Source organism: Jaculus jaculus, chromosome 6, assembly GCF_020740685.1.
Source record: "Jaculus jaculus isolate mJacJac1 chromosome 6, mJacJac1.mat.Y.cur, whole genome shotgun sequence".
Classification (NCBI taxonomy): Eukaryota; Metazoa; Chordata; class Mammalia; order Rodentia; family Dipodidae; genus Jaculus; species Jaculus jaculus.
This window is the reverse complement of record NC_059107.1, coordinates 32,977,774-32,993,463: the sequence shown is the minus strand read 5'-3', so window position 1 is coordinate 32,993,463 and position 15,690 is coordinate 32,977,774. Positions and strand designations below refer to the sequence as shown.

At 47.2% G+C, this 15,690-nt stretch overlaps 1 pseudogene; it reads right to left on the bottom strand.

Moving 5' to 3' along the window:
• Window positions 1–1,805: 1,805 nt before the first annotated feature.
• On the bottom strand, window positions 1,806–2,183 carry LOC101612978 (annotated as a pseudogene).
• Window positions 2,184–15,690: the final 13,507 nt, after the last annotated feature.

The following is a 15,690-nucleotide window of genomic DNA, read 5'->3' as shown; positions in this document are numbered from 1 at the left end:
CCACTGTGAACAACCCCTGGAGTACTGGGTCACGAAGTCGAGGAACCAAGTCATCTCTCCAGCATTTTTTTTTTTTTTTTTGGGCAGGCTGGGGGGAGGGAGGGAGGTTGATGCAGGGTCTCTCTCTAGTCCAGGCTGACCTGGGATTCACTATGTAGTCTCAGACTGGCCCTGAACTTGCAGCGATCCTCCTACCTCAGCCTCCCCAGCGCTAGGATTAAAGTATTTTTTGACCACCCCCCCCCCCAGATGGGTTACAGACTTCCTCTGGACACCAGGTCCCTCAGCCTGGCTACCAGGGTTATCTGGAAGAGGTAGAGCCACAGCTAAAAGACCTGTTCTGGATTGGGCATTGTCCAGAAGGGACCAGGCTCCGGAGGAGACTGTATTGCCCTTGAGCTCAGCAGTTGTAAACCTGCCCCCCTCTGTACCCTAGGTGAGAGTGGAGCTTCCGGTGTCCAAGAAGACGAAGTGAGCAATAAGAGTGGGTGATTAGATGCCCTTGGTCCTCTACACCTCTGAACCCTGACACCCCACAGAAGCCTGTGCTTTTGTCTCTGAGGACAAGGCTTTGGGGTTCTAACCCGTCCACTGAGTTGTCTTGGTCCAGACATTAACATCTCTGAGTCTCTCTAGGTCTCTTCCATAAAAGGAAATAATCACTTTCCCCTGTTGTTTAAAGAATTCTGTGATAATAATGCACATCAGGCTTTAGTGGCAGTACTAGCATATACAAGCACTCAATAAATGGGTATCATTAATAGGATTAGATATTACTGTTATTATTAAAGTCAAATGCCCTAAGGTGAAAGGTGCTGGATTTCTGCATTAAATAGGGTTCTCTGTCAGAGTTCCTTAATAGGGTTAACCACTGAGTGTCATGTGACTCATGAGTGACCACACTCCACCTTCTCCCCCTACCCTTAAGCTGTCTTAGACTTGAGCCCATCTTCCCTGGGATCCACCCTGGACCCTGTGAGATCCAGAGGATCCCTGCCATCTGCTGGTCTGCTTAGGAAACATGAGGTGAAGGAGCAAAGGGCTCCTCTTCTGGGGGCTCCTGCCAGCCTGGGTTAAAGTTGCTTGAATGCTTTCTTTGTATATCATATTTTTATTTTAAGAATATTTCTATTTATTTAGAGAAAAAGACAGAGACCGTGGGTGCACCAGAGCCTCCAGCCACTGCCAACCAACTCTAGATGCATGTGCCACTTTGTCCATCTGGCTTTACCTGGGTACTGGGGAATTGGACCCAGATCATTAGGCTTTGCAGACAAATGCCCTAACCACTTAGCAATCTCTCCAGCCCCCTTGTATATCATATTTTTTAAGAAAAAACTTTATTTTTATTTTATTTGTTTGAGAAAGAGAGAGAGGGGGCAGATAGGGAGCAAATGGATGCACCAGGGTCTTCAACTGCTGCAAACAAACTTCAGACACATGCACCCACCTTGTGCAAATGGCTTACATGGATCTTGGGGGATCGAACCTGGGTTCTTTGGCTTAGCAGGCAAGTGCCTTAGCCACTAAGCCATCTCTCCTGCCTGAATATCATATTTTTTTTTAAGATGCAAAGTACTTTATTTTTAAACTTCTAAAATTTGAAAACAAGATAGTTCAGGTTAAATAATAGTTTTCAAAAGCCGAATGTGCTTGTGTGGATAGCTCGGTTTCTCTGGCTGAAATACAAAAAAAAAAAATCTTGCTAACACCCCTAGGTGGGCACCTACTGTTCTGATGAGCTCAGAGTAGATGAACTGATCAAACTCAGCTGGTAACGGCCCTTTTTGTCCTTGGTAAGGGTTTTAAAAACTTAAGATATTCACAGACAGCTTCATTTCAAACGTCTCCTGGAAGGCGTACACCATATACAGGAAGCCCTCTTCATCTTTCTCACTCTCATACTTCTCAGAGATGGGTGTGGACCCGCTCCCCATGCTGCGCCCGTTCACCAGGAGGAAGAGGGATTGATTAGCATTGAGCTGTAGGCGCCTTCTAATTATCTTGAGGAGCTCGCTCGTGTTGACGTGGTCAGGTACAAGGAACTTGGTTTCATCCAGGACAGGCAGCTGCTGTCACCTTTGTCTCGTTCTACGATGACCAGATCTTGGTGGGATGAGCCGGACACCTCCTGCTCTCTGTTCGAAGGTATGGCGCTGCCTGAAAGTCTTCTCCAAGGGCATGGTGCAGGGGGCCCAGGCTCGGCGACGGCTGCTCCCCAAATATCGTATTTGTAATCACTAACATTGGGCCCTTACTGAACCCCGAATCCCAGGCACACACTTTACAAGCATGGTAGCCCCTGTTCCTCACAGTGACCTGAGGAGGGAGGGGCTTCTTATCCTTACTCTTCACCAGAAGAAACAGAAGCTCAAGGAGAATCAATGACTTGCCCAAGATGGCCCAGCTAAGCGGGAGAGTCAGCACTTGAAAGTAGGCTGGCTAATCTGGGTTTGTGTGCCTGCTCACTGTGATGTGAATCACTCCTGTACTCTGGTGAAGGAAATTAAAATTTTAACTCACTTCAAAAGGCTGGGTTCAACTAGCCTCTGGGAAAGAGAAAGAAAAGGCCCCAGGCCCCAGGCCCCAAGATTGGCCTTCTCAATCTCAGGGCAGCACTGGACTCAGTCAACAGAACTAGAAAACTTCCTGGTTAAAAAAAAAAAAAAAAAAAAAAGAGGGGGGAAATCTGTACTAACAGCCCTAAACCTCAAGCTCCCTCTTAGCTGGTCCTGCTTGCAAAACCCTTCTGGCCCAGGGTTAATTTCCCAGCACCCACATAAAGCATTTTTTTTAAATTATTTTGTTCACTTTTTATTTATTTATTTTTATTTGAGAGTGACAGACACAGAGAGACAGATAGAGGGAGAGAGAGAGAATGGGCGCGCCAGGGCTTCCAGCCACTGCAAATGAACTCCAGATGCGTGCGCCCCTTTGTGCATCTGGCTAACGTGGGACCTGGGGAACCGAGCCTTGAACCAGGGTCCTTAGGCTTCACAGGCAGGCGCTTAACCGCTAAGCCATCTCTCCAGCCCATAAAGCATTTCTTTGCAGCAGCAAGAGACCCTGGCATCCACCACCACCACCCCACACATGCAAATAATTAAATATAATAATAAAAGAGCTGGGGAGATAGCTCAGTGGTTAAACCACTTACTTGCAAACCTTGCCAGTCCAGGTTCAATTCCCTGGTACCCATGTAAAGCCAGATGCACAATGTGGCACATGCTTCTGGCATTCATTTGCAGCAACAAGAGACCTTGGCATGCCCATATCATGTCTTTATCTTTGGGCCTGTCTCTCTCTCTCTCTCTCTCTCTCTCTCTCTCTCTCTCTCTCAAATAAATAAATAAATAAAATGTTTTGGGCTGGAGAGATGGCTTAGCAGTTAAGGTGCTTGCCTGAGAAATCAAAAGGTCCAGGTTTGGTTCCCCAGTACCTACATGAAGCCAGATGCACAAGATGGCGTGTGTATCTGGAGTTCATTTGCACTGGCTGGAGGCCCTGGCATACCCATTGTCCATTTTCTCTCTCTCTCTCTCTCTCTCTCTCTCTCTCTCTCTCTCTCTCTCTGCCTCTGCCTCTTCCTCTATAACATAGCTAAATGAAATATTTTTAAATGTTTTAAAACAATCATAATAAAAACAAAGCTGCCCCTCCAGTCCCTGTCACTCAGCCCCCTTCCTAGTTCTTCGACACTGCCTTGCAGGTTCCTAGATCCTGCCTCCTGACTAGCTGGCATTGCCACAGCAGGCTTACAGGCTGCCTAGCACCCAGGAGAGACCTCCAGAAATGGGTCTATCATGTAAGAAGCTGTGCTTGTAGCAAGGTGGATGCAGAGGACAGGACAGCCTTCGCAGAGGGTGGAAGCTACTCTGGTTAACTTCACATGGCCCTGTCGCTTTACAAGCTTGACTTCTCTGACGTGACTCAGCTTAATGCAGAGCGTGCGCGCGCGCGCGCACGCGCGCGCGCACACACACACACACACACACACACACACACACGACACTGGGACTCAACCCCTCAGCTGGCTGACTGCAGAGCCTATGGCCTTAATAGTCCCAGCACTGCCTCCTACGGAACGGCACTGACAACAGAGCAAGGCCGCTGTGGCCGCAGAGCGCCAGCCTGGCAACCTGGGTCACGGGCTGCGGAGAGAAACTGGGACAAGTGCGGGGCACAGACTAGGTGCTCCCCAGGTATTTGCTGAATAACAAAAGTTGAGGGGCTGCGGGATGGCTTAGCAGGTAAAGCGCTTGCTGCTCAATTCATGAGAATCTGAGTTCAGATTCCCAGCACCCATGTAAAAAGGTCAGCCGTGGCACCTGTAATCCAGCACCAGGGAGGCAGAGACAGAGGATCCTGGGGCTTGCTGGCTACTTAGGCTGACCAAAATCAGCGAGCTCCACGTTCAGTAAGAAACCCTGTCCCCGAGCCAGGTGTGCTAGCTCACGCCTTTAATCCCGGGAGGCAGAGGTAGGAGGATCGCAGTGTGTTCGAGGCCACCCTGAGACTACATAGTGAATTCCAGGTCAGCCTGAACTAGAGTGAGACCCTACCTCCAAAAACAAACAAAAAACAAAACACACACACACAAAAAAAAAAAAAAAAAGGAAAAGAAAGAAAGAAATCCTGTCCCAAAGAATAAGGCAGACAGTGATACAGGGACACACATGTGATGTCAACCTCTGGTCTCCACAGGCAAACACACACATGTGCACACACACAGACATGTGCAGCAAACACATATACATATATTCACCATATACACTGCTGCCTTCCCTCTTCCCCAGTCCCCCCTTTCTCTTGTCCCCTGCCTTCTTCTTCCACTCAGTCATCCATTCCCCAGCACAGACAGCTTTAAAAGTATATCTAAGGGGGGCTGGAGAGATGGCTTAGCGGTTAAGCGCTTGCCTGTGAAGCCTAAGGACCCCGGTTCGAGGCTCGGTTCCCCAGGTCCCACGTTAGCCAGATGCACAAGGGGGCGCACGCGTCTGGAGTTCGTTTGCAGAGGCTGGAAGCCCTGGCGCGCCCATTCTCTCTCTCTCCCGTCTATCTGTCTTTCTCTCTCTGTCTGTCGCTCTCAAATAAGTAAATTTAAAAAAAAAAAAAAGTATATCTAAGGGGGCTGGAGAGATGGCTTAGTGGCTCAGGCACTTGCCTGCAAAGCCATTCTATTCCCCAGGACTCACTTCATCCAGATGCACAAGGTGGTGCATGCATTTGGAGTTTTCTCACAGTGGCTGGAAGCCCTGGCAAGCCCTGTCTCTCTCTCTCTCGCTCGCTCTCTCTCTCTTTCTCATTCTCTCTCTTTCAAATAAATTTAAAAATACAAAATATTTTTTAGGGCTGGAGAGTTGGTTTAGTGGTTAAGGTGTTTGCCTATGAAGCCTAAGGACCCAGATTCAACTCCCCAGAACCCACATAAGCCAGATACACAAGGTGGAGCATGTGTCTGGAGTTCATTTGCAGTGGCTTGAGGTAGGGTCTCACACTAGCTCAGGCTGACCTGGAATTCAGTATGTAGTCTCAGGGTCTCAGGGTGGCCTCAAACTCATGGCAATCCTCCTACCTCTGCCTCCCGCGTGCTAGGATTAAAGGCATGCACCACAACACCCAGCTTAAAAAAAAAAAAAAAAAACTGTAAAAAAAAAAAGTATATATGCAGTGAAACATTTTTTAAAGCAACCCATTGAAAATATAGGCAAAGACTTCAAAAGGCATTTCTCCAAAGACTATAGTTCAAATGACCAATGAGCACACTAGAAAGTCAATGGCACTCAGCAGAAATGTGTGCATAAAAACTACTCTGAGGGTTGGAAAATGGAGTAGCATTAAAGCACTTGCTTGCAAAGCCTGCCAGCCTGGATTCAGTTCCCCAGTACCCAGGTAAAGCCAGAGCACAAAGTGGCACATAGGTCTGGAGTTTGTTCATAGAGGCCCTGGCATGTCCATATTCTCTCTCTTTCAAGTAAGTAAATAAAATACTTCAAAAGCTTAACTCTCTATGTCTCTCTGTCCCTCCCTTAAAAAAAAAAAAATAAATAAATAAGGCTGGCGTTCGTAGTTAAAGTACTTGCCTGCAAAGCCTATGGACACATGCTTGATCTCTCTCCAGATCCCACATAAGCCAGATGCACAAAAGGTGAGTCAAGCAAGCACAAGGTTGCACATGCCCAATAGATAGTGTAAGCATCTGAAGTTTTATTGCAGTGGCTGAGGCCCTGGCACATCAATTCATTCTCTCTCTTTCTCTCTCTCTCTCTCTCTCTCTTGCTAATTTTTTAAAAAACTACTCTATAACCAGGCATGGTGGTGCACACCTTTAATCCCATCATTCGAGAGGCAGAGGTAGTAGGATCACTGTGAGTTCAAGGCACCTGGGATTACAGAGTCTAGGTCAGCCTGGCTAGAGTGAGACCCTACCTCAAAAACAACAACAAAAAACTACTCCGAGATACCACCACACACCCATGAGGATGGCTAGTATCAAAAATCAAAACCAGGGGCTGGAGAGATAGCTTAGCACTTAAGGTGTTTGCCTGAAAAGTCAAAGGTTCCAGGTTCAACTCCCTAGGACCCAAGTAAGCCAGATGAACAAGGTGGTACATGCATCTGCAGTTTGTTTGCAGTGGCTGGGGGCCCTGACAAGTCCATTCTCATTCTTTCTTTCTCTCTCTCTCTCTCCCTCAAATAAATAAAAATAAAATATTTTTAAAAAATCAAACCCAGAAAATATCAAGGGTGATGAAAATAGAGAGAAACTGGACTCTGTGCTTATTGGTGATGGGAATGAAAAATGGTCCTACTACCAGGGATGATGATTCCTTAGAAAAATTAAACACCCAGGGGCGTGGAGATTGCTCAGTGGCTGAAGGTTCTTGCTTGCAAAACCTGTTGAGTTCTGTTCCCCAGCCACCTACATAAAGCCAGACATGAATTTGCTTGCACACACACACACACACACACACAATGTGCATATAAACAATCAATTTTGAAAAGTTAAACATGGGATTGTCACACAATCTAACAACTCCACTTCTGGGTATATTAATGAAAAGAAGTGAAAACAGGGCTTCAAAGAAATATTTGCATACCTATGCTCATAGCAGTAGCTAAAACATCACAGCAGCCCCAAAATGGAAGTAACCCATGCCCATCAATGTATACATGATGTATATGTATAGTGGAATATTATTCAGCCTTGGGCTGGAGAGATGCTAGTGGTTAGGGCATTTGCCTGCAAATCCAATGGACCCAAGATCAATTCCCCAGGACCCAAGTAAGCCAAATGCACAAGATGGTGCATGCATCTGGAGCTCATTTATAGTGGCTGAAGGCCCTTGTGTACCCATTCTCTCTCTCTTTCTCTGAAATAAATAAAATAATAAGGTAACTTTTTAAAAAATAATATTAATGGGCCTTTAAAAGGGAGAAAAAAATGTTTTTTTTTTAGTTAGTTTTTTTTTCAAGGTAGGGTCTCACTCTGGTCCAGGCTGATCTGGAATTCACTATATAGTCTCAGGGTGGCCTCAAACTCACGGCAATCCTCCTACCTCTGCCTCCCGAGTGCTGGAATTAAAGGCAAGCACCACTACACCCCACTAAAAGGGAAAAAATTTTAACATATAGTTAAGTGAAATTAACCAGACACTAAACAACAAAGATTCTACTTATATGAGCTACCCAGAATAGGCAAATTCATGGAGACAGACAATTGGTCGGTGGCTGAGGAGAGAGGACTGAGAAGTTAACGTTTCACGGGTTCAGAGCTTCAGTTGGGAAAACAAAACAGTTCTGGAGCGAATGGTGGTTATAACATACAGGGTGTAATTAATGCCATGGAACTGTACCCATTAAGAAGATTAAATTTAGCCAGGTGTGGTGGCGCACGCCTTTAATCCCAGTGCTGGGGACGGGGTCCCAGCAAAGCCACCCTCCATGGGACTTTCACCCCGATTTTCCGTCCTTCTATGCAGTGTGACTAACAGCGGGAGTCCATGAAGGACACATCCTGTACTGTCCACTGGGAACCAGGAGGGAGGGCGAAGGGCATTTCTCTGTTAGTGAGGCATAGGATTGAATGATGGGCTTGCTATTGCTTGTTAAAATGAGCTTCGCTATCAGAAAGTAAATAAGGTGGAAAAAGGCAAGATGAACTATGTGATAGTAGTACAGTGGCATTTTTATATGTGCAAACATTTTTTACACCTGCAGAGAAATTCCTAGACAGATACCAAGTGTTATCACTAGTCACCTTGGGAAGGAGAGAAATACAGATTTTTTGGTTGTTTGTCCTTTTCAAAATTTCTTTCTTTTGTTTGAAATAGAACAGAAAATACTGTTTTAAAAATAGAAACACCAGCCGAGCATGGTGGTTCACATCTTTAGTCCCAGCTCAGGAGGCGTGAGATAGGATGATTGTAGTGAGTCTGAGGCCAGCCTGGAGCTATGGGTTGGTTCCAGGTCAGCCAGGGATAAAGACTCTGCCTTGAAGAAGTTGAAAGAAAGAAAGAAGGAAAGAAGGGAGAGAGAGAGGGAGGGAGGAAGAAAGAAGGGAAGGGAAGGGAAGGGGAGGGGAGGGGAGGGGAGGGGAGGGGAGGGGAGGGGAGGGGAAGGGGAAGGGGAAGGGGAAGGGGAAGGGGAAGGGGAAGGGGAAGGGGAAGGGGAAGGGGAAGGGGAAGGGGAAGGGGAAGGGGAAGGGGAAGGGGAAGGGGAAGGGAAGGGAAAGTGAGAGAGGAAGGAGAAAGAGAAGAAAAAAAAAGCCTGTAATCCCCAAGGTAGGGAGTGGCCTTCTGCCTGCAGAAACCCTGTCCTCAGCACCAGGCTCCAGTGATTACTCCCTCCCCGAGGACGCACCAACTACTGTGGGATTCAGCAACCTGGGGAGGAAGGCCCATGTGACAGGTGTCAAGTAGGTCTCTATCGACTTTTTTTTTCCAGAAAGCAAATTTTTATTTTCAAATACAGTCTTCTTTAAACAGATAATAAACTTGTAAGTACCACTGAGAACAATCATTTGTCATGATTGTATTGCTAAGAGAGCCGAGTGTTTGAAAAAGGCTCTGTTAAGGAATCCATCCTGTCTCTCAGAGCACCTCTTCCCAACTCAGCGCCTATGTACCTGCACACACACACACACACACACACACACACACACACAATGCCTGCCAGCCAGCCTGATCATGGAATCTTTATTAAAGAGGTCCCCAAATTACCAAGGTTTTACTACACTACTAAAAATAGTCATGCTTACTTAGCCCGCTTAATAGGCATACCATTCCTAATTTTTCTGCCTGAGTAAACTGAAACATCATTCCAGAAATACATTTTTACTGAAGCAAGAAGGCTTGCTTTTTTCCCCTCTCTTCCTTCGTACACTGCTCCTTACTTCCCTTCTCCTCCCCCTCCTCCCCCAACATATCCCATGTCCCCTCTGCTCCCTGCCCCTCCCCCCTTCCATGTCTCTAACATAGAGAGGAAAGTCACTGTAATTGGGACTTGGCTTTCAACGCAAAATGGACCAATTTTTTTTAAGTGTTAGTAATTTGTCCTGAAAATGGATATAGGGAGTTGGATTGGAACAGTTTTGAAGAATGGAGTTTTATGAGTGGAAAAAGGGGCCTGAGCAGGGGGGATGTATGCTGTACTTCCCTTCTGTGCCTGGGACAGTGCAGCACGCGTGATAATCATGGCTAATGGCACTATTATTGTTATTATCACATTATATTATCATTATTACTCATCACAGTCAGACAAAGCTGATTAACCCATTTAATTGAACCAAGGGTTTAATGTTCCAGCAACTTCACGGAAAGTGCCTGGCAAACTCACCCACCACAGCCACAGAGTGGCTGGCCACTTCCCTGCCTGCCAGGTTGTGACAGGCCCGGCAGGGTTTCCCCGGAGCGCTCCGCCTGCGGCCTATGTGGGAGCTTTCCAGGGCACACTAGGATGGGCGTGGATCCCCACCCAGACCGCAGCCTTTTCGTGCACGCACTTGCTCGTAGAGGCACACACGTACATAATGTAATAAAAAAAAATTTTGACATTAAAGACCCCCCAAAGTCATTGCCATGGTATGGCCAGAGTCCCTCCTCCACCTCCCCAGCTGGCATGCCCATTGGATCACTAAGCTGGAGAGAGGGATAGCCACATACAATTCATGGGAGGTGTCTGGCTCCTTTTAGCTTCTCCCACTGTCCGGGTCCCAGAGGTGCTGATGTAGCCCACTCGGTTCCCAGACTCCCTCAGCCTCCCAGGCAGGGTCACCTACTCAGCCAAGGCTGGGGGCGGGGGTGTCTGGAAGAGGGAGCTAGGAGACCAGGGAGACCCAGGTGCCGGCTTCTCTGTGGCTGTCATGTCTTGGAGAATTGGCCAGTTGCTTCCTGTGAAGTCACTGGGACTTGAAACCCTTGGCTTTCATGGTGCCAGTTTCCCCCCGCCAAGCAGGCACTGGGCCAGCCTGCTGCTTCCATGGAGTTTGCTGTCAGGGTTTAAAGGATCCCTGGGTGTTACCAGTATGTGGACCTTAAGGTATCTTTTGCCTCAAGTGGACAAAAGCCTTCAACTTCATGACCTCCCACATCTGGAGAATTTTTTTTTCTCTTCTTTTTTAATAAATATTTTATTTATTTATTTGAGAGAGAGAGAATGGGTGTACCAGGGCATCCAGCCACTGCAAACAAACTCCAGACACATGCACCCCCTTGTGCATCTGTCTTACGTGGGTCCTGGGGAATTGAACCAAGGTCCTTTGGCTTTGCAGGCAAGTGCCTTAGCCATTAAACCATCTCTCCAGCCCCAATCTGGAGAATTTCTGAATGTAGACTCTTCCTTCTCTTTCTCCTTCCTTCCTTCCCTTCCTCCCTGTTGTGGGAATCCTTTTCCCCATCTATTCACCCCAGATAGGGCACAGAGAACGTACCTAGGTACAACTGCACCAGACAACCAGTTTCAACCAGTTTTGGTAAACCAATGAGCTTATTGGAGTTACTGACAGAAGCATGGGTGACTCAAAGGCAGCTACACCACTGAAAAGCCCACCCCAGCTGGGTGTGGTGGTGCATGCCTTTAATACCAGCACTCGAGAGGCCCCAAGGTAGAAGGATCTGTGAGTTTGAGGCCAGACTGAGACTACGTAGCGAATTCCAGGTCAGTGAGACCCTATACTGAAACCCTCTCACCATGAGAGAGAGGAAGGAAGGAAGGAAGGAAGGAAGGAAAGAAGGAAGGGAGGGAGGGAGGGAGGGAGGGAGGATGGAAGGATGGAAGGATGAAAGGAAGAGAGGGAAGAGGGGAGGGAGAGAGAGACATGGGAAGAAGGGAAAGAGGGAGGGAGGGAGGGAGGAAAAGAGGAAAAGCCCTCTCCAGTATCTCTGGAGCACAACCTGTAGGTGGCTCGGCTGGTAGAGGGTCTGAAGCACACTGCACAACTTGCTGGTGGCTCAATGGCACAGTCTCTTCCTAAGCAGTTGGTTTCCCTTTATACAACATTGGTGCTGGGTCTTGCAACCTTTCTCCCAGACTCATTTACTGCCCGAGTCTCCTGAGCTTCCCTCCTCCCCATCAGGAAGAAATTTGCTATACAACACTCCCTCCCTTCCTCTTTCCCTGTCTTCCATGGTACTGAGGATCAAACCTAGGACCTTGAGCTTTCTAGGACAATACTCTACCAATGAGTCAAAAGGCCACTGTTTTTTTGGTTAATGTAGCCAAGATCACTCTCCGTCCAGCCTCTGGGAGAGTGCCCTCCCAGGAGCAACTCACTGCTTCCTGGACTGGGGGCATTGGCCCACCTAAGGCTGCAACAGGGATGCTACCCAGCTTCAGGACCTCAGTGGAGTCAGGCATTCCCTCCTGGGTGAGCTGGAATCACTTTCCTTAGGTCACCTGAGTTCTAAGCATCCTCCAAGCCTGCACATTTGCCCTAGGCTCTGAGCAGCAGGACACAGGAAGGTCCCTCCCTCCTTTTGCCTCCTCCACTGACCCCCACCAGCCAGCCTCCAGGAAGCTCACAGAAGCTAAGAGTACAGGCTTTGGAGCCAGACATTGCTGCTTGACTAACCACAGCCACATACGTAGCCTGTCAAGCTCAGTCTCCACATCTGTAATACAGGGTGTGTCAGGCACCGTGCCTGGACCTGTTTGCTGCCATGTCCTCTCTCTCTCTGTCAGGCAATGATAGAAAGATCACTGAGAGTTCGAGGCCAGCCTGGACTACAGTAAGTACCTACATAGAAAATGATGATAATAAAATAAAATACCAAGCCAAGCATGGTGGTGCACACCTTTAATCCCAGCACTTGGGAGGCAGAGGTAGGAGAATCACCATGAGGTCAAGGCCACCCTGAGAGACTACATAGTGAATTCCAGATCAGCCTGGGCTACAGCAAGACCCTACCTCGAAAAAACAAAAAATATACCAAGGGCTGGAGAGATGGAGTTAAGGCGCTTGCCTGTGAGGCCTAAGGACCCAGGTTCGATTCTCCAGGTCCCATGTAAACCAGATGCACATGGTGACGCATGCATCTGGAGTTCATTTGCAGTGACTAGAGGCCCTGGTGCATCCATTCTCTCTCTCTCTCTCTTTCTCTCTCTCTCTTTCATAAGTAAATAAAATAAATAAATCTTTTTTAAAAAATCAAAATTATGTCTTATCAACAAACCATTACTTCTGGTTATGCCTGGCAGAGCTCAAGCATCCAGATGTTAGGTCCTGATTGCTCACTCTACATCTGTCCCCAACTATTTCTGGGAGAAGAAAGGTCCATGGAGAAAGGGATTAAAGAAAAACAAGAAAGGTCTAGGGTGAGAGGGTGGGAAAGGAGAAATCCAAGGCTCCAAGGGAACAGTCTGGGAAGGCTCCTCGTGGGGAGGGAGGTGCTGAGCCAAGAAGGGAGGGCAGGCATGAGAATGGGTGCGCAGTAGACGCGAGCCTGGATCAAGCAAGGAAAAGCCCTCACAAGCTGCGAATGCAGATGAGGGTATGCAGCCACTTTCTGAGGGGCAGCAGGACTCAAACCTGGCCAGGTCACTGCTCCTTCCTGTCCCTTAAAATCCAACTGAGCCAGGAGACCATTCAGGGGCCCCAGGATTCTGTTCCAGTCAGCTCCTTCTGTCTCCCCTGCAGGGCCCCTCACACCGCAAGCTGCAGACAGACTAACTTCTCAGCATCCCCAAACCCTGTGCAAGCAACTTCCCTCTTTCCCTTGTGCCTGGAATACCCTTCCATCTGCCACACGGATGCACATACAATGTGTGCTCTCGGCCTCGTGGTGTGTGTGTGTGTGTGTGTGTGTGTGTGTGTGTGTGTGTGTGTGTGTGTGTTTGTATGCATGCATGCACACACGCTTCACATATCTTAACATAAACACAGAGTGAAAACTATATTTCTTCCCTGATCATAAAATTAATGCTTTACAATTCAGAAAGTTCAAAACAAGGGCTGGGGAGATGGCTTAGCAGTTGCAGGCACCTGTTTGCAAAGCCTGCTGGCCCAGGTTCAATTCTCTAGTACCCATGTAAAACCAGATGCATCAAGTGGTCCATGCATGTAAAGCGTGTTTGCAGTGTCTAGAGGCCCTGACACACCCATTCATTCCTTATCTCTCTCTCTATCTCTATCTCTCTCTCTCCTTGCAAATAAATTATTTAAAAGTTCAGAACAAAGTAAAGACACAAGTCAAATCACTCAAACTACTATTTACATGACTATCCTTCCAGATGTCCCACAAGACACGTCCATATGTATGTATGTATGTATGTATGTGTGTGTGTGTATGTGTGTATGTATGTATGTATGTATGTGTATATATATATATATGGTGTGTGTTCACTTTCTATTGCATGACAGATATCAGAGGTTGCTCCAGAAACTACTTTTTTCACTCAGTAAAATACCAAGATTGGGCTGGAGAGATGGCTTAGTAGTTAAAGCGCTTGCCTGAGAAGCTAAGGACCCACGTTTGACTCCCCAGATCCCACATAAGCCATATGAACAAGATTGCGCATGCACACAAGGTGACACATGTGTCTGGAGTTCAATTACTGTGGCTGGAGGCCCTGACACACCATTTCTCTCTCTTGCTCGCTCTCGCTCTCCCTCTCCCTCTCCCTTTCTCTCATAAGCAAGGCCAGTCTGTTGGGCTTGCCTAAAAAAAAAAAAAAAAGTACTAAGATTGTCAGACATGGTAGTGCACATCTTTAATCTCAACACTCAGGAGGCAGAGGTAGAAAGATCACCTCTGGAGCTACAGAGTGAGTTCCAGGTTCAGCCTGGGCTAGAGTGAGACCCTACCTTGAAAATCAATAATAATAATAATAGTATACCAAGATTATCTCTTATCAACAAACCATAGCTATATGTATGGAATCATAATAATTCAACCCATTTTCTCACCAATGACTATTAGGTAATGTTTCTTCTATAACCAGCTATGGTAACCATCTTTATACGGGCATCTTCCTGGATTTGTCATCGTCACCACATATATGAAAGCTAATCTGCCTTGCCTTATGACAAGGCCATGCCTTGTGTCACCAAATGTGAACAAGAGGGCCCATTGTCCAGAGCCAGGCTCGCACTAAGTTTTCTCTATTCTTTCTGTCACCTGGAAGGGAAGAAAAATCTCACTGCCACATTGTGTGTATGGGTTTGCTTCTCCTTTGAATATATTCATTTATTTTAAAGAGAGAGAATGGGCAAACCAGACCTTCTTGCCACTGCAAACAAACTCCAGATGCACTTACCACTTTGTACATCTGGCTTTACATGGGTAGTGAGCAACTGAAGCCAGGCCAACAGGCTTTGCAAGCAAGCACTTTAACCACTGAGCAATCTCCCCAGACCCTTTTTTCCATTTAACAAACATGGGGTGTCCCTACATGCACAGTTCTACAACTGGGTTTGTCCACCTGAAAATTACTTCCTACCTTTTTTGCCAAAGCTCAGGTAAAATAATAATAATAATGGCTAGAGAGATGTCTTAGCGGCTAAGGTGCTTGTCTGCGAAGCCTAAGGACCCAGGCTTGATTCCCCAGAACCCACATCAACTAGATGCACAAGGTGGTGCATACGTCTGGAGTTCATTTGTCCTCTCTTTCTCTCAGTCCCTCTCTCTCTTTCTCTAATAAATAAAAATGAATAAGTAAATAAAATGTATTTTAAAAATTAATAATAAAACACCTTCTCCAGCCAAACTCTGACCAAGAGCCTCTCTCAAGGTGTCCCCTGGTAAGCAACCATTGGCTCCCACCACCCGTCAATGAGCTATCAGTTACCCCACCAAAGAAGTGGGCACGTCATGCCTGCTGAGCCTCTCACGCCTGCTCAGCACACCCAGGTGTTGGCAGCCAAGTCTCCATGTAGTCCTGCCGTGCTGAAGCCCGGGGAAAGGCGACATCTAGGCCAAACCCTCTCTCTGCCCAGGCTGTAATTTCCTGATTAGGCGCCGCAGTCACCACCCTCTCTGCACACACTGATTGCTTCCTGCCTCCTCTCAATCTCTAGGGCTCCCATAGCCAGCCGACTTCAGAGTCCTTACTAGGCACCGAGAAAGTGCCAAGAAACCCCACCAACCAAGACCCGCGTGAGCAGCCCCCTGCCCTCCCAAGTCAGGCTTCTGCTCGGAAGGGATCATGACTTGACTTTGAAAAGTTGCAGAAATAAGTTTTAAAAGAAAGAAA